The sequence below is a fragment of the Delphinapterus leucas genome, chromosome 20 (assembly GCF_059928025.1).
Source record: "Delphinapterus leucas isolate spDelLeu-1000000601 "Yukka" chromosome 20, BTC_Dleu_Yukka2, whole genome shotgun sequence".
Classification (NCBI taxonomy): Eukaryota; Metazoa; Chordata; class Mammalia; order Artiodactyla; family Monodontidae; genus Delphinapterus; species Delphinapterus leucas.
Genome location: NC_143148.1, coordinates 5085475 through 5104420, shown reverse-complemented (window position 1 = coordinate 5104420; position 18946 = coordinate 5085475). Strand labels below are relative to the sequence as shown.

General features: G+C 39.9%; 1 long non-coding RNA gene across 6 annotated transcripts in view; it reads right to left on the bottom strand.

Annotated features, from left to right (window-relative positions):
• Positions 1-18946, bottom strand: part of LOC111181045 (uncharacterized) — a 108193-nt gene that overhangs the window by 55378 nt on the left and 33869 nt on the right. The window contains exon 4 of one of the 6 annotated variants that reach the window (XR_016390831.1): positions 16776-18359. The exons of the other annotated variants lie outside the window; for them this stretch is intronic. This is a non-coding gene — a long non-coding RNA (uncharacterized LOC111181045). Of the gene's footprint in view, positions 1-16775; positions 18360-18946 lie in introns of those variants that run through there. 6 annotated transcript variants of the gene reach the window in all.

Sequence of the window (18946 nt, the reverse complement as noted above, 5' to 3'; positions counted from 1 at the left end):
CCCATTTGTTTACTTTTGCTTTTATTTTCATTACTTTAGGAGATGAATCCCCCAAAATACTGCTGCAGTTTGTCAGAGTGTTCTGCCTGTTTTCCTCTCGGAGTTTTATGGTATATGGTCTTATATTGAGGTCTTTAATCCATTTTGAGTTTATTTTTGTATATGGTTTTAGGAAATGTACTAATTTCATTCTTTTACATGTAGCTGTACAGTTTTCTGAGCACCACTTGTTTGAAGAGACTGTCTTCTGCATTTTATATTCTTGCCTCCTTTGTGGTAGATTAATTGAACATGAGTACCTGGATTTTTTTTATAGGCTCTCTTTCTTGTTCCACGGATCTATGTGTTTCGTTTTGCCAGTGCCATACTGTTTCAATTACTGTGGCTTGTAGTATAGTCCCTAGGGAGCATGATTCCTCCATCTCTGTTCTTCTTTCTCAAGATTGTTTGGCTATTTGGGGTCCTTTGTGTTTCCATACAAATTAAAAATTTTTTTTTTCTAGTTCTGTGAAAAATGCCATTGGTGTTGTGATAGGGATTACATTGAATCTGTAGATTGCCTTAGGTAGTACAGTCATTTTAACAATATTGATTCTTCCAATCCAGGAACACAGTATTCTTTCCATCCTTTTGTGTCATCTTCAGTTTCTTTCATCTGTGTCTTGTAGTTTTCGGAGTACAGGTATTTTGCCTTCTTAGGTAGGTTTATTCCTAGGTTTTATTCTTTTTGATGTGATGGTAAATGGGATTGTTTTCTTAATTTTCTCATTCTAATACTTCATTGTTAGTTTATAGAAATGCAGATTTCTGTATATTAATTATGTATCCTATAACTTTACGGAATTCATTGATGAGCTCCAGTAGTTTTCTGGTGGTGTCCTCAGGCTTTTCTATGTACAGTATCATGTCATCTGCAAAGAGTGATAGTTTTACTTCTTCCTTTCCAACTTGTATTCCTTCTATTTCTTTTTCTTCTCTGATTGTTGTGATAATTTATTCAAAATTATGTTGAATAAAAGTGGCCTCAGTGGGCATCCTCGTCTCATTCCTGATGTTAGAGGAAATGCTTTCAGCTTTTCACCATTGAATATGATGTTAGCTGTGGGTTTGTTATATATGGCCTTTATTATGTTGAGGTATGTTCCCTCTGTACCTGCTTTTTGGAGAGTTTTTGTTTTATCATAAATAGATGTTCAGTTTTATCAAAAGGTTTTCCAGCATCTATTGAGATGATCATAAGATTTTTATTCTTTTACGATCATTTTTTTTTTATTATTAATTTATTTATTTATGGCTGTGTTGGGTCTTTGTTTCTGTGCGAGGGCTTTCTCTAGTTGTGGCAAGTGGGGGCCACTCTTCATTGTGGTGTGCGGGCCTCTCACTATCGTGGCCTCTCTTGTTGCGGAGCAAGGCTCCAGACGTGCAGGCTCAGCAATTGTGACTCACGGGCCTACTTGCTCCGCGGCATGTGGGATCTTCCCAGACCAGGGCTTGAACCCGTGTCCCCTGCATTGGCAGGCAGATTCTCAACCACTGCGCCACCAGGGAAGCCCTATGATCAGTATTTTTTTAATTGAAGTATAGTTGATTTACAATGTTGTGTTAATTTCTGCTGTACAGCAGTGATTTAGTTATTCTTTTTTTAATGTACTTTTCCATTATGGTTTATCATAGGATATTGAATACAGTTCTTTGTACTATACAGTAGGACCTTGTTGTTTATCCAGTCTATATATAAAAGCTTACATATTCTAACCCCAACCTCCTACTCCACCCCTTCCCCAACCCCATCCCCCTTGGCAACCACTAGCCTGTTCTCTATATCTGTGATTCTGTTGCTGTTTCATAGATAGGTTCATTTGTGTCATATTTTAGATTCCATATATAAGTAATAACATATGGTATTTGTCTTTCTCTTTCTGACTTACTTCACTTAGTATGATAATCTCTAGTTGCATCCATGTTGCTGCAAATTGCATTATTTCGTTCCTTTTTATGGCTGAGTAGTATTCCATTGTATATATGTACCACAACTTCTTCATAAATTTTTCTGTTGATGGACACTTAGGTTGTTTCCATGTCTTGGCTATTGTGAATAGTACTATGGACATAGGGGTTCATATGTCTTTTTGAATTATAGTTTTGTCTAGATATATGTCCAGGACTGGGATTGCTGGATCACATGGTAATTCTATTTTTAGTTTTCGGAGGAACCTCCATACTTTTTTCCACAGTAGCTGCACCAACTTACATTACCACCAACAGTGTAGGGTTCCCTTTTTCCATACCCTCTCCAGCATTTGTTATTTGTAGAATTTTTAAGGATGGCCGTCCTGACTGGTATGAGGTGGTACCTCATTTTAGTTTTGATTTGCATTTCTCTAATAATGAGCGATGTTGAGGATCTTTTCATGTGCTACTGGCCATTTTTTCTTTGAAGAAATGTCTATTTAGGTATTCTGCCCATTTTTCAACTGGGTTGTTTTTGTGTTGTTGAGTTGTATGAGCTGTTTGTATATTTGGAAACTAAGCCCTTGTTGATTGCATTGTTTGCAAATATTTTCTCCCATTCTGTAGGTTGTCTTTCCGTTTTATTGATGGTTTCCTTTGCTATGTAAAATCTTGTAAGTTTGATTAGGTCCCATTTGTTTCTTTTTGCTTTTATTTCTATTGCCTCGGGAGACTGACCTAAGAAAACATTGGTACAATTTATGTCAGGGAATGTTTTGTCTATGTTCTCTTTTAGGAGTTTTATGGTGTCATGTCTTATGTTTAAGTCCTTAAGCCATTTTGAGTTTATTTTTGTGTATGGTGAAAGGGTGTGTTCTAACTTCACTGATTTACATGTGGCTGTCCAACTTTCCCAACACTACTTGCTGAAGAGAATGTCTTTTTCCCACTGTATATTCTTGCCTCCTTTGTTGAAGATGAATTGACCATATGTGCGTGGGTTTATTTCTGGGCTCTCTCTTCTGTTCCATTGATACATATGTCTGTTTTTGTGCCAGTACCATGCTGTTTGATTACTGTAGCTTTGTAGTATTGTCTGAAGTCTGTGATGATTATGCCTCCTGCTTTGTTCTTTTTCTTCAGGATTGCTTTGGCAATTCTGGTTTTTTTATGGTTCCACATTTATTTTGTCTGGGACTCTCTTTACTTCCTGTACCTGGATATCTGTTTCCTTTTTTTGGGTTTGGAAATTTTTCGGCCATAATTTCTTCAAATACATTTTCGATCCCCTTTTCTCTTTCTTTCCCTCCGGAATCCCAATTATATACAGATTGGCACACTTTATTATATCCCACAGATCTCTTACATTGCTTTTATTTTATTTTTTCATTTGGTTTTCTGTCTGCTGTCATGATTGTGTGATTTCCATTATTCTATCCTTCAGGTCACTTATTCTTTCTTCTGCATTATTCATTGGGCAGTTGATTGCCTTTAGCTCAGCTTTCGTATGTGCAAATGAGTTTTCTAGTTTTTATTGGTTCCTCTTAATAGTTTGTAGTTCCTTTTTACAGTACTCTGCATTTCTGTTGATAGCCTTTATTAATTCCTTCAGTATTTTCAGAATCTTCTTTTTGAAGTCGGTGTCTGTTAGACTGAAGAGATGTTTCATTGTTTGTTGTTTCAAGGGAATTCTCTTGGTCTTTTAACTGGGAGTGGTTCCTCTACTTTTTCATTTTAATTATATTTGTCTTACCCTGTGAGTTTAGGAGAAGCAACTGTCTACTGTGGTCTTCGAGGGCTATTTGTATGTGGGGGTTGTGTGGGCTTAATATATTTGGTGCAAGGGCTGTTTTTAGTATGGATGCCTGTCGCGTGTGTCATCAGTGTGTGCTGATCGTTATCTCCTTGATAGGAGATGTGCAGGTGAGGTGGCTGGTGTCGGGTCCTGGCATTTTAGGCAGCGGTGGTGGCTCAGGTGCACCCCCTGAGCATGTAATGGGAACTGAGGTGGCTTGTGACCATTCCTGGAGTCCAGGTGGGTAGTGGTGGCAGCTCCTGACCACTTCTGGAGTCTGTGAGGGTGGCAGAGGCGGATCATGACGAGCCCTGGAGCCAGCACAGGTGGTGTCCTGTTCTCTGAGAGCAGGCACGTGCACAGGGAACACCTGAGAGCAGGCACGTGCACACCCCTCAAACAATGGTGCCTGGCCTCTAAGGCACCCCGGGCTTCCTCCACATACACCCTCAGTTGTGGTTGCACCAGAATCCAGTCTCCCTGCGCCCCCACCTCCCACCCCCAGGCCTGTTTCCGCACAACCATCCCCAGTCCTCTTCCCAGGCCTGATCACCAGAGCCTGAGTTCCAGCTCCCAGGATGTGCATCTCAGGCTGGAAAGTGCAGGGCAGTGGCATTGACTATGTGCTTCTCCCTCCACTCTGGCTGCCTCAAACCATCTGCTGCGTTCTCCTCGGAGGCTCTGAAGCTCCCCTTCTGTCTCAGCAGATCTCCCTGCCAGTGAGGGGGCTTCCCAGGGTGCAGGAACCTTCCCTCTTTCACAGCTCCCTCCCAGGGGTGCAGGTCCTGTCCCGACTGCTTTCTTACTTCCTTTTTTTTTTTTTCCTACCCAGTTATGTGGAGATTTTCTTGCCCTTTCAGCAGTCTGAGTTGGGCTGCCAGCGTTCAGTAGATATTATGTGAGAATCGTTCCCCATGGAGATGTATTTTTCATGTATTTGTGGGAGAAGGTGAGCTTCACATCCTACTGCTCCACCATCTTGGTTGCTCCTTCTGGTTTTTATTTTTCAGTCTGTTAGTGTGTTGTATCATATTGACTGATGTGCAGATATTGAAAAATCCTTTCATCCTGGGATAAATTCCACTTGATCATGACCTATGATCTTTTTAATGTGTTGTTGGATTCGGTTTGCTAGTATCTTGTTGAGCATTTTTGCATCTATGTTCATTGGTGATACTGACCTGTAATTTTCTCTTTTTGTGATATCTTTGTCTGGTTTTGGTATCAGTGTGATGCTGGCCTCTTTTTTTTTTTAATTGAAGTGTAGTTGATTTACAATGTTCTGTTAATTTGTGCTGTATAGCAAAGTGATTCGGTTATACATATATGTACATTTTATATTCTTTTCCATTAAGGTTTATCACAGGATATTGCATACAGTTCCCTGTGCTATAATAGTAGGACCTTGTTGTTTATCCATTCTATATATAATAGTTTGCATCTGCTAAACCCAGACTCCCAGTCCATCCCTCCTGTGCCCCCTCTTCCCCTTGGAAACCATAAGTCTGTTCTCTATGTCTGTGAGTCTGTTTCACAGATAAGTTCATTTGTGTCATATCTTAGATTCCACCTATAAATGATGTCATATGGTATTTGCCTTTCTTTTTCTGACTTACTTCACTTAGTATGATAATCTTGAAGTCCATCCATGTTTCTGCAAATGGCAAAATTTCATTCTTTTTTATGGTAGAGTAATATTTCATTGTATGTACATACTACAATATCTTTATCCATTCATCTGCTGATGGACATTTAAGTTCCTTCTATGTCTTGGCTATTGTAAATAGTGCTGGTATGAACATTACAGTGCATATATGTTTTTGAATTATAATTTTCTCCAGATATATGCCCAGGAGTGGTATTACAGAATCATATGGTAACTCTACTTTTAGTTTTTTAAGGCACCTCCATACTGTTTTCCGTAGTGGCTGTACCAGTTTACATTTCCACCGACAGTTTAGGAAGGTTCCTTTTTCTCACACCCTCTTCAGAATTTATTATTAGTAGACTTTTTGATAATAGCCTTTCTGACTGGAATGGGGTGATAACTTCATTGTAGTTTTGATTTCCATTTGTCTAATAATTAGTGATGTCAAGCATTTTTTCATGTGCCTTTGGTCATCTGTATGTCTTCTCTGGTGAAATGTCTATTTAGATCTTCTGCCCATTTTTTAATTAAGATTTTGTGTTTGTTTTTTTGATACTGGGCTGTTTGTATATTTTGGTAATTAATCCATTGTGGGTCACATCTTTTGAAAATATTTTCTCCCATTCTGTAGGGTTGTCTTTTCGTTTTGTTTATGGTTTCCTTTGCTGTGCAAAAACTGTTAAGTTTAATTAGGTCCCCTTTGTTTTTATTTCCATTGGTCTAGGAGACAGATTCAAAAAGATACTGCTGTGATTTATGTCAGAGTGTTCTGCCTATGTTTTCCTCTAACAGTTTTATAGTATCTGGTCTTAACATTCAGGTCTTTAATCCATTTTTAGTTTATTTTTGTATATGGTGTTAGAGAATGTTCTAATTTCATTCTTTTACATGTAGCTGTCCAGGTTTCCCAGCACCATTTATTTTATTTTTTTTTATTTTTTTTTTGTTTTTTTTTTTGCGGTACGTAGGCCTCTCACTGTTGTGGCCTCTACCATTGCAGAGCACAGGCTCTGGACGCGCAGGCCCAGCGGCCACGGCCCACGGGCCCAGCCGCTCCGCGGCATGTGGGATCTTCCTGGACTGGGGCATGAACCCGTGTCCCCTGCATTGGCAGGCAGACTCTCAACCACTGCGCCACCAGGGAAGCCCTCAGCACCATTTATTGAAGAGATTATCTTTTCTCCATTGTATATTCTTGCCTCCTTTGTGGTAGATTAATTGACCATAGGTATGTGGGTTTATTTCTGGGCTTTCTATCCTGTTCCATTGATCCATGTCTTTTTTTGTGTATGCCAGTACCATACTGTTTCAATTACTGTAGTTTGTAGTTTAGTCCTTAGGGAGCCTGATTCCTCCAGGTCTGTTCTTCTTTCTTATGATTGCTTTGGCTATTTGTCTTTCCATACAAATTAAAAAAATTTTTTTTTCTAGTTCTGTGAAAAATGCAATTGGTAATTTGATACGTATTGCGTTGAATCTGTAGATTGCTTTGGGTAGTATAGGCATTTTGGCAATATTGATTCTTCCAATCCAGGAACATGGTATATCTTTCCATCTCTTTCTGTCCTCTTCAGTTTTTTTCATCAGTGTCTTACAGTTTTCAGAATACAGTTCTTTTGCCTCCTTAGGCAGGTTTATTCCTAGGTATTTTATTCTTCTTGATGTGATGGTAAATGGGATTGTTTTCTTAATTTTTCTTTCTGATCTTTCATTTTTTGTGTATAGAAATGCAACAGATTTCTGTGTATTAATTTTGTATCCTGCAACTTTACTGAATTCAACTAGTAGTTTTCTGATGGTGTCTTTAGGCTTTTCTATGTATAGTATCATGTAATTTACAAACAATGACATTTCTTCCTTTCCATGGATTTCTTTTATGGCTAGGACTTCCAAAATTATGTTGAATAAAAATGGTGAGAATGGGCATCTTTGTGTTGTTCTTGATCTTAGAGGAAATGCTTTCAGCTTTCCATTGTTGACTGTAATGTTAGCTGTGGGTTTGTTACATATGACTTTTATCATGGTGTGTTCCCTCTATGCCTGCTTTCTGTAGTTTTTTGTTTTATTTTTGCGGTGTGCGGGCCTCTCCCTGTTGTGGCCTCTCCCGTTGCAGAGCACAGGTTCTGGACGTGCAGGCTCAGCGGCCATGGCTCATGGGCCCAGCTGCTCCATGGCATGTGGGATCTTCCCGGACTGGGGCACAAACCCGTGTGCCCTGCATCGGCAGGTGGACTGTCAACCACTGCACCACCAGGGAAGCCCGGTTTGCTAGTATTTTGATGAGTATTTTTGCATCTATGTTCACCAATGTTATTGGCTTGTAGTTTTCTTTTTTTGTGATATATTTGTCTAGTTTTGGTGTCAGGGTGATGCTGGCCTCACAGAACAAGTTTGGAAGTGTTCCTTCCTCTGCAGCTTTTTGGAATAGTTTCAGAAGGATAGGTGTTAACTCTTCACTAGACGTTTTGTAGAATTCAGCTATGAAGCCACTGGTCCTGGACTTTTGTTCTTTGGGAGTTTTAAAATTACTGATTCAATTTCATTACTGGTAATTGAACCATTCATAGTTTGTATTTCTTCCTGGTTCAGTCCTGGGAGATTGTACTTTTCTAAGAATTTGTACATTTCTTCTAGGTTGTCCATTTTATTGGCATATACTTGTTCATAGTAGTTTCTTATAATCTTTTGTATTATGGTGGTGTCTGTTTTAACTTCTTTTTCACTTCTGATTTTATTGATTTGGCACCTGTCCCTTTTATTTTTTCATGTTTCTCAGAAAAGGTTTATCAATTTTGTTTATCTTTTCAAAGAACCAGCTTTTAGTTTTATTGATCTTTTTTTTTTTGTCTCTTTCATTTATTTCTTCAAATACATTTTTGATCTCCTTTTCTCTGTTTTCTTCTGGGATCAGTATTCTGCATAGATTGGCATGCTTTATATTATCCCATAGGTATTGTATATTGCTTTCATTTTTTTTTCTTTTGTTTTCTGCCTGCTGTTCTGAGTGGGTGATTTCCATTATTTTATCTTCCACATCACTAATTCATTCTGCATTATTCAGTTTGTGATTCATTGCCTTCAGCTCAGCTTTTGCCTCAGCAAATGAGTTTTCTAATTTTACTTGGTTCCTTTTTATAGTTTCTAGTTCTGTTTTACAGGAATCTGCATTTCTCTCAATAGCCTTTCATAATTCTTTCAATATTTTTATTACCTCCTTTTTGTACTTGGAGTCTATTAGACTGGAGAGTTCTGTTTCATTGTTCTTTCAGGGGAATTCTCATGATCTTTGATTTGGGAGTGGTTCCTTTGCTTTTTCATTTTACTTATATTTCTCTGACTCTATGATTTTAGGAGAATCAGTTATCTTCTGTGGTCTTGGAGGGCTGTTTCTGTGTGGGAGCTTCCCTGTGTAGCCTGTGTGAGTCTAATATTTTTGGTGCTAGAGCTGTTTTTAGTATGGATACTGTCTCCTCACTGTGTGCTGTCCGTTATCCCCTTGATGCGGGTGTGACTGGTTTAGGGGTGACTAGAGCCTACGATGGGTATTGATTAGGCACTCCTTTTTGCTCTGTGGTTGTCACAGCCCTGTTGGGGCAGGGTCTGGTCCCCAGTTGTTGGAGTAGAATTGCACATCTGTTTCTGAGCTGCCATGTGAGGTAGGCAGGACTGGAGCACTCGCATTGGGAGAGGATCCTCTGAGTATTCCTCCGCCAAGAGCTGTCCACCGGTGACTGCGTTGTGTGGTCGCCTGTCACCTGTCGTGTGGGCTCAGAGTAAAGTGTTGTCAGCACTGCTCTGGGCCCTGCCTCAAACGTGGGAATGCAGGCAGTAGGCGCTGTTGGCCCTCAGATTCTCTGTTCATGAAGCCACCAGCACAAATCAGTAGATACAGATATACTGAAGTCAGGTACCAAGATCACAGCGCAAGCTACGGAAGCTGCTGAGACCCTGGCCCTGCCTCGACGTGGGTGTACCCACAAAGCCCGCAGCTGCTGATGCCAGACGTGCCCCCGCCATGGGAGCCCCCGTAACCCACTTGGGTGTCCCACAGATGCTGAGTTTACAAGGCCTGTGGGGCAGCAGTGGCAGAGTAAGCCCACAGATGGCACAGCTGTGGGGAGAGGGCTCTAACGTCGGCCCCACGTCCATGGGTGGGCAGCCCACACTTGCGTGCTCCGAGAGCTTGTAGAGGCAGAGCCGTGCCTGCTGTGAGCGTGCCAAGAGTGGGGCTGCTGTGATGGGCCACCCCTCCCTTCACGTGCCTGTTGATGATGGCACTTCTCACGCAGGTCCGGGCTCTGTCTGGGTACACCCCTGGCTGCAGCCTGTGCCACACTCCAGCTGCTTCAGGCTGCTTCCATGCAGCCATCCCGTCCTCTCCCAGGGTCTGTCCACCGAAGCTCGAGTTGCAGCACATAGGTGACACAGGCCTTCTGTGCTCATCCGTCTCTGTCCTGCCTGCCGCAGGCTGCTTGTTGCCCTTTCTCCCCGGAGGCTCCCTTTCCGTCGTGTCTGATTTCCCACCAGTGAGGGGGGTTCCCAGGTTGAGGGAACCTTTCCTGTTTCACAGCTCTGTTCAGGTCATGTCCCAATTCCTTCTTTGTTTTTTCCTTTGATCCTGCCTGGTTATGTAGTGATCTTTCTTGCAATTTCAGTTGTCTGACACCTTCTGTCAGCGTTCACTAGGTATTCTGTGAGAATTTTTCCTCATGTATTTGTGGGAGGAGGTGATCTCCACGTTCTTCTGTTCTGCCATCTTGATTCCTTCCATTTCCTATTGTTTATTTAGTCTCTATTTTTGTTCTGATCTTTGTTATTTCTTTCCTTCTACTAACTTTCGTTTTTGTTTGTTCTTCTTTCTCTACTTCCTTTAGGTGTAAGGTTAGGTTGGGTTAATTTGAAATTTTCCTTGATCCCTGTATCACTATAAACTTCCATCTTAGAAGTGCTTTTGCTGTCTGGATCGTCATGCCTTCTTTTTCTGTTTTTCTTTAGGCTGTTGTCTCCAGGTATTTTTTATCTCCTCTTTGATTGTTTCAGTGGTCCATTGGTTACTTAACAGCATATTGCTTAGCGTCCACATCTTTGTGTTTCTGCAGTTTTTCTTTCCTGTGGTGGATTTCTAGTCTCAGTGCTGTAGTTGGAAAAGATGCTTGATATGATTGTCATCTTAAATTTACCAAGGCTTGATTTGTGGCCTGGCATGCGATCTGTCCATGGTGAATGTCCATGTGCACTTGAAAAGAATGTGTATTCTGCTTTTGGATGGAATGCTCTCTCTATATTTATTATTATTTTTAAAGTTTATTTTTAATTTTTCTTTATTTATCTTGGTTGCACCGGTCTTAGTTGCAGCATGTGTGCTCCTTAGTTGAGGCATGCATGTGGGATCTAGTTACCTGACCAGGGATCGAATCTGAGTTCCGTGCATTGGAAGGTGGATTCTTAACCACTGCATCACCGGGGAAGTCCCCCTCTCTATATTTATATCAAGTCAGTTTAGTCTAATGTGTTATTAAGGCTTGTGTTTCCTTATTGATGTCTGGATGATCTGTCCATTGAGGTAAGTGGGGTGTTAAAGTTCTCTACTGTTACTTTGTTACAGCTGAGTCCTACTTATGTCTGTTAATATTTGCCTTATATATTTAGGTGGTCCTATGTTGGGTGCACGTATATTTACAATTGTTATATCTTCTAGAATGATCCCTTGATCAATATGTAGTGTCCTTTATCTCTTATAACAGTCTTAATTTTTTTGGGGGGGGGTGGGTGGGGTACGCGGGCCTCTCACTGTTGTGGCCTCTCCCGTCGCGGAGCACAGGCTCCAGATGCACAGCCTCAGCGGCCATGGCTCACAGGCCCAGCCGCTCCGCAGCAGGTGGGATCCTCCCGGACTGGAGTCTTAATTTTTTTAAAAAAATTATTTTTGGCTGCGTTGGGTCTTCACTGCTGCACGTGGGCTTTCTCCAGCTGTGGTGAGCAGGGGCTACCCCTTCCTGCAGTGTGCGGGCCTCTCATGGGCGGCCTCCCCTGTTGTGGAGCATGGGCTCCAGGCATGTGCGCTTCAGTAGTCGTGGTATGTGGGTTCAGTAGTAGTGGCTTATGGGCTCTAGAGTGCAGGCTCGGCAGCTGCAGCACATGGACTTAGTTGCTCCGCAGCATGTGGGACCCTCGAAGACCAGGGCTTGAACCCATATCCGCTGCATCGACAGGCGGATTCCTAACCACTGCACCACCAGGGACGTCCCAGCAGTCTTAATTTTAAAGTATATTTTATTTGCTGCTGTGGCTTTCTTTTGATTTCCATTTGTATGGAATACCTTTTTCCATCCCCTCACTTTCAGTCTCTGTGTTTTTAGTTGTAAATTGAGTTGCTTGTAGGTAGCATATATACACGTCTTGTTTTTATATCCATTCAGCCAGTTTATGTCTTTCAGTTGGAGTATTTAGTACTTTTATGTTTGAGGTAATTATCAATATGAATGTTCTGTCATTTTGTTAATTGTTTTGGATTTGTTTTTGTAGGTCTTTTTTTCCCTTTTGTGATTTGCTAACTATCTTTAGTGTTGTGTTTGGACTCCTTTTTCTTGTGTATATATCTATTACAGCATTTTGGTTTGCAATTGCCATGAGGTTTTTATATAGCAGTCCATATATACATGATTAAGTTGCTGATCTCTTAATTTCAAACACATTTTATAAACCCTGCATTTGTACTCTCCTCCTCTCATGATTACTGTTTCTGATATATTTTACATCTAATTGTTCTGTGTATCCCTTAATTACTGTGGATATAGATGATTTTACTACTTTTGTCTTGTTACCTCCCTGCCCTGTTAGCTTTGTGTGTGCATGATTTCCTACCTTTATTGTACATTTGCCTTTATTGGTATACAAACTATTTTGTAGTATTTTTAGTTTCTAGATGGGGTAGATGCTGACATTTAAACTCTCCTGTTACTTGTTTTGCTTTTAGACCACTGATAACTTTCACCTTGCAAATTTCATTGTTATAACTGGCCTTCATTTTTCTTTAATCAGTCATCAGTTCTGTATTTTTTTTTTTTTTTTTTTTGCAGTACGCGGGCCTCTCACTGCTGTGGCCTCTCCTGTTGCGGAGCACAGGCTCCAGACATGCAGGCTCAGTGGCCATGGCTCACGGGCCCAGCCGCTCTGCAGCATGTGGGATCCTCCCAGAACCAGTGTCCCCTGCATCGGCAGGCGGACTCCCAACCACTGCGCCACCAGGGAAGGCCAGTTCTGTAGTTTTGATGATATTCTTAGTGTTCTTTGTTTTATATCTACAATTTGGGGTTTGGAATGAATATTTCTTTAATATTTTATAGGATTTCTGTTTTGAGTGTTTGCCTTTTTTTTTTTTTTTGATGTGGACCATTTTTAAAGTCTTTTATTGAATTTGTTACAGTATTGCTTCTGTTTCATGTTTTGGTTTTTTGGCCACGAGGCATGTGGGATCTGAGCTCCCCAACCAGGGATCGAACCCACACCGCCTGCATTGGAAGGCGAAGTCTTAGCCACTGGACTGCCAGGGAAGTCCCCGACTTAACATTTGTTTCCCTGAAAGCTGTGTAACCTCTAGAAGTTTTTGAAAAGATAGTCTGTTCCTTTTACTGTTTCATATTAGTACCTATTATGAACCCATACACCTTTGTTTTAATGGGCTATCTTTTTTAAAGGAGTTTTAGGTTCATGGAAGAATTAGGTGGAAGTTATAGAGATTTCCCAGTATTTTCCACCCCAGATATGCAGACCCTCCCTCATAATCAACACCCGACAGAAGAGTATGTTTGTTATCACTGAGGAACCTACATTGACATGAATTACCCCCTCAAAGTCCACATTTATGTTAGAGTTCACTCTAGGTGTTATATATTTTGTAGGTTTGGGCAAATGTATACTGACATGTGTGTACCGTAATAGTACCATAAAAAGTAATTTCATTATTTAAAAATCCTCTGTGCTCTACCTATTCATCTCTCCCTCCCTCCTAACTGCTGCAATGACAGATCTTGTTACTGGCTTCATACATCTGCCTTCTGCAGCATGTCATCTAGTTGGAATCAAACAGTTTATATAGTGTTTTCAGATTGTCTTCTTTGACTTAGTTATATCCATTTAATTTTCTCCATGACTTTTCATAGTTTGATAGCTCATTTCTTTTTAGTGGTGAATAATATTTCCCTTGCCTGGATGTACCACAGTTTATTACTCCATTCACCAACTGAAGGACATTTTGGCTCCTTCCAAGTTTAGATGATATGGATAATGCTGCTATAAATACTTATATGCAGGGAATTTATTTCTGCATGTTTGTTTTTTGTTTTTGTGGCATGTAATAGTTCCTCATTCCTTTTGTTGCCTCATAATAGTCCATGAATGAATACAACATTTTGTTTATCCATTTGTGAGTTGTTGGACATTTGGGTTGTTTCCACCTTTTGGCTATTGTGAACAATACTGCTAGAAACATTTTTGAACGTTTTTTGTGGACGTATATTTACATTTCCTTTTGCATAAAGCTAAAAGTGCAGTTGTTTGGTCATGTGGTAATTTTCTGTTTAATCTTTTGAGGAACTGCCAGTGTCTTCCAAAAGTGCTGCTGCACCATTTGACATTTCCACCAGGAGTGAGTGTATGAGGGTTCCAGTTTCTCTATAGCCTCACTAACACTTGTTATCTGTCTCTTTGACTACAGCCATTGTAGGGGGTGTGGAGTTGTACCTCATCCTGGGTTTGACTTGCATTTTTCTATTGAAAAATTATGTTAAACATCTTCTCTGTATGTGCATATTGGCTGTTTTTCTTTGTTCTTTGGAGAATGTCTGTTCAGGTCCTTTGCCCATCCTAAAATTGGGTTGTCTTTTTTTGTTGAGTATAAATAAGTTCTTTATATCTTCTAAATGCAAGTGCCTTGTCAGATATTTATGATTGGTGAGTGTTTTTTATTGTTTTGTAGGTTTCCTTTTCACTTTTAGAGGGTAGAAGCTTAAAGGGTGCAGGAGATAATTGAGATTTTGTTTTTAAACTAGGTTCTTATAGCATCCACAGTAACAGTCCCAAAATGGATTTTCGTGACTGGGAGGCCTTTAGGTTAATTATAAGTATTCCTCAGTCTTAACTTTCTGGGATTAAAGGTACTTAGGCCCACTTGGGGGTGCTTTTGTTTCTACCTGCAGCCTCTGAGAACTGTGTTTGCACAAATAATCATGTGGATCACAACACCCATGCTGCTCTCCTTAGACCACGCCCCCTCCACCCATGGCTACTGTTTTCTGACTACATTCATCTTGTTTTTAACATTTCCTGTTTACAAAATTAATTGTCAATGTATAAGACATGTCTTGAGCAGATAAAGTTTCACTCCCAAAAACCTTGGTCTAGAAGACAGTGTTACCTCATTTGACAGGAAAACCACCTTCCATTAACTTAATCCTTTGGGAAGATGGTAAGTGTATTGTTGATCCTTTTCCTAATAATATCTGACTAATAAAGTGGAGCTAAGTCTACTTGTTATTTTTTGGTCCATCCTGGCTTGTTACCAGGATTCATTTAGTAGGAAGAAGTCATGATGTGGATAATGACAAAAACTGAAAATTCAAAAATTAGATGTAGTTTACTTTAAATACAGCATGGCTTACTGATATGTCTAATTAGCTTTTCTGTAAAAAAAGAACCCCCCCCCCCAAAAAAAATCCCCCATTCATCATTCAGTCATAAGGTATTTGTCTTTCTGTCACTCACTTCAGGTAGCATAATGCCCTTCATGTTGTCACACATGGCATGTTTTTTACACTATATATATTTAGACATGTCACAGTTTCTTCATTTATATTCATTGATGGACACTTAGGTTGTTTACTATTGTAAATACTGCAGTGAACAGGGGGATACATATATCTTTTTGAGATAGTGTTTTCATTTTCATCATATAAATACCCAGAAATGGAATTGCTGGATATTATGTTAGTTCTATTTATTTGAAGAACATCTGTACTGTTTTTCGTAGTGTTGGCACTAAGAGAACACAAGGATTCCCTTTTCTCCACATCCTTGCCAACACTTGCTTGTCGTACATTTGTTTATGTTAAAGCCATTCTAAGAATTGTGAGGTGAGATCTCACTGTGGTTTTAATGTTCATTCTCCTGATGATGTTGAACATCTTTTCATGTATCTGTTGACCATCTGTATGATTTCTTTGGAAGAAAATCTATTCGGATCTTCTGCCCATTTTTTTTTTAATCAGAATTTTTGTTGTTTTTGCTGTTGAGCTGTGAGATCTTTATGTAATTTAGATGTTAAGCCCCTTAAATATGATTTGTAAATATTTTCTCCCAACCCATACGTTGCCTTTGCATTTTGTTGATAGATTCCATTGCTGTCCACAAACTTCTTAGATTGATGTAGACCTACTTGTTTATTTTTGTTTCTTTTGCTTTTACTTTTCATTTCAGATTCAAAAAATCACTGACAAGATATCAAGGAGCTTACTATGCTTTCTTCTAGGAGTTTTTTTTTTCAGGTATTACATTCAAGTCTTTACTCTGTTTTGAGTTAATTTATGCATATGGTATAAGATAGTGGTCCAGTTTCATTCTTTTGTATGTGCCTTTCAGTTTTCTCAATACTAATTATTGATGACACTGTCCTTTCCCCCTTGTATATTTTTGGCTCCTCTGTTGTAAATTTATTGATTGCATATGTGTGGGTTTACTTCTGGGCTTTCTAGTCTCTTCCATTGACTTACGTCTGCTTTAAAGCCAGTAGCATTTTAGTTTCCATTCTTTGTAACATCGCTTGAAATCAGGGAATGTGATGCCTTCACCTTTTTTATTCTTTCTGAAGATTGCTTTGGCTATTCGGTGTCTTTCTGGTTCCATACAAATTTTAGGATTATTTGTTCTACTTCATGTGCATGTTTTTGCACGCAGAAAAGTTTTTGGCTCATTTGTGTAACTTCCAGGTAGTGCGATTGCTAGATCATATTTAAGACTGTAAGAAACTGCAAACTCTTCCAAACTAGCTGTACCATTTAGCATTCCCATCAGCAATGAATGAAAGTTTCTGCTGCTCTGCATCATTTCTAATTTTTAATATTTTCAGTGTTCTGTACTTTGGCCACTATCATAGGTGTTTAGTGGTATCACATTTGTTTTAACACACATTTTCCTCAATTAAATTTTTCTTATTAAGTTTTAGTCACAGGTTACCATTCAATTGATTTGCTGTAGTTTTCTATAAGGAAGTTTTGATTTCTATTTTAATTTCAATTGTTTTTGCTGCAAATAATTGTTTTGCTGGAAGTTTTACTTTCATTTTAGGTTCGTAGGAGTTGCTGGCAAAATAACCACTCTTACACTCAGTTAAACAAGAATTCAGAGAGTTCATTGAATTAAAAGATCACAGTATACTAATTAAGAATAGTAGAAGAAAGTATAGTAGAGACAGGTTTATTACATCATGGAATTGGGGAAGCACCTACATCCAGATCCAAGCAGCACTGGGAAGTCCCTTCGGCAGCAATCTGGAATCCCAGCTGGGAAGGCCCGGACGGTACATCCACCCCATGGGTGAGACTTGTTTGCTACTGGAAGGATTCCTGCTTTTAGCATCAGGCCACAGGCTGACGATAGTCAGCCTGCGTGCAAATTTGCAGCTCTGGTTATTGTCATAAATGCCTTGGTTTTAAGTCATAAGTCTTGGAGTGTTCTCTGATCCCTGGGGGCTGGCCAGGCCCTCAGGGTGCAAGAAGGCCCCAGACTTACGCCCTATCTTATCTAATGATTTACAAGGTGTGCTGCCTGCAGGGAGCTCAGCAGTTTGGCATGTAGCCAGCTTTTAGGGTCATTGCCCAGTCAGAGAGGCCTAGTGCTGCCTCTGAAACCTGAACAAGACTACTTTACTAGCTTCCCCAACATTAATTTATTCTAATAATTATTCTCCCTGTGTAGATTCTTCATGCACATCTTGGTATGCTGATATTTAAATAGCTCATTTTATTTAAGGAAAGTTTTTTATACTCCATGGTTTCCCTCATTATTACTGCTTCTAACAATGTTTGTTTCTCAGAAATTTTCTTACGTTCCTTGAACTACATATTTCAATGAAGCCTCTTTTGTTCCCTGTCCTCTCTTTCAACTAAATTTCATCAAAAGTCACCTGGTCCTTGTTGATATACATCCTATTATCGTCCTGTTCTTCAGGCTGTTAATTGGCTGCTTATGTTGTTGACCACATCTCTGCACATAGAACTCTGCCATGGATCAGCTGGGCAATGCCAGAACGGTTTCTAAACCCTGCTGTGAACAACACTTGTCCATACAAGTCGTTCTTTCCCCTCTAGGTTGTTTAGTAATGCCCCTTAAGCCCTTAAGGTTACTATTTTCTGTTGCTGTTCCAGAAGTCAAAATTCATTACTTTTTGTTAAGTGCATATTAATTTCTATTGATAAGAGTAAGTATATCTTTAGTGATATACATACAGTAAGAGCGCTTCTCATCTGATGTCTGTTTTATGTTTGGGATTGGAATGTTAAAAGACCCAAAGATATGATTTCAAATACTTTAAAAAATTCCTGCAAAAGAGATCTGTTACCTTTATATGACAAAGCTGTTTGCACTAAAAAACTTCATGCTAAAATTGGTATTCTGATTTAAAAATGTATAAGTAGTTTAAAAGTTATTCTTACCAAATATAATCACATCCACAGAGGTTAAACCTTGGCAAAACCCTCATGCTAGCTTTGTTTCCACCAGTCAACCTCTGTCGCCCCTGCCAAGAGATCATCATCCAGCAACCATGATCATCCTCCATTGCTGTACCCTTGAGAGGGGTTTATTGCATCCACATGTGTTCACACAGAGTGAATTCATTCATTCTCCAGGTTTTGCTTTTAGGTCCCACAAAGAACATTCTTGTACACATCTTCCGGAACAAATAATATATGCCTAGGAATGGAATTTGTGGGATACTCAGCTTGATCATGTTTAGAGCAAATATTGGAATAGATGTAAACCTACAGTCTTCCCATAACAGCACTCTGTGTCTTCCTAATATCTTCCACATTTCCTTCATACCAACAATAGAGTTTGCATAGAATGAGTCATGTTTATGCTTCTTGCTGCAGCGGTTCTTCTTTTCCCAAGGTGAGGCTTTCATCTGCTGCAGTACAGTCCTCTTCCCATAGATTTGCAAGCACAAGCAGTGCTCCCACATTGCCCACTACTTCACTCTTGCTTTGTTAAATCCCAGTCCTGGCCTTCCCTCGGATTTTTGTGGATCTAAGTGAACTCTATTGGTACTTCTTAGTACTGTGTCCATATTTAGCACTTGGGCTCCCCAGTTCCCATAAGACCCCACCCCTCCGCATACCCCACACACTGCCTAAGCAAGGACCCCTACTTGCACACAGTACAGTTTGCTCAGATCAGCGACTCGGTCTGGTCACTGTGTACATCAACACGTGCCGGACGTGACTCCTGTCATTATCTGGGAATGGTAGGACAGTGACGGGACAGTGTAAGTGACACAACTC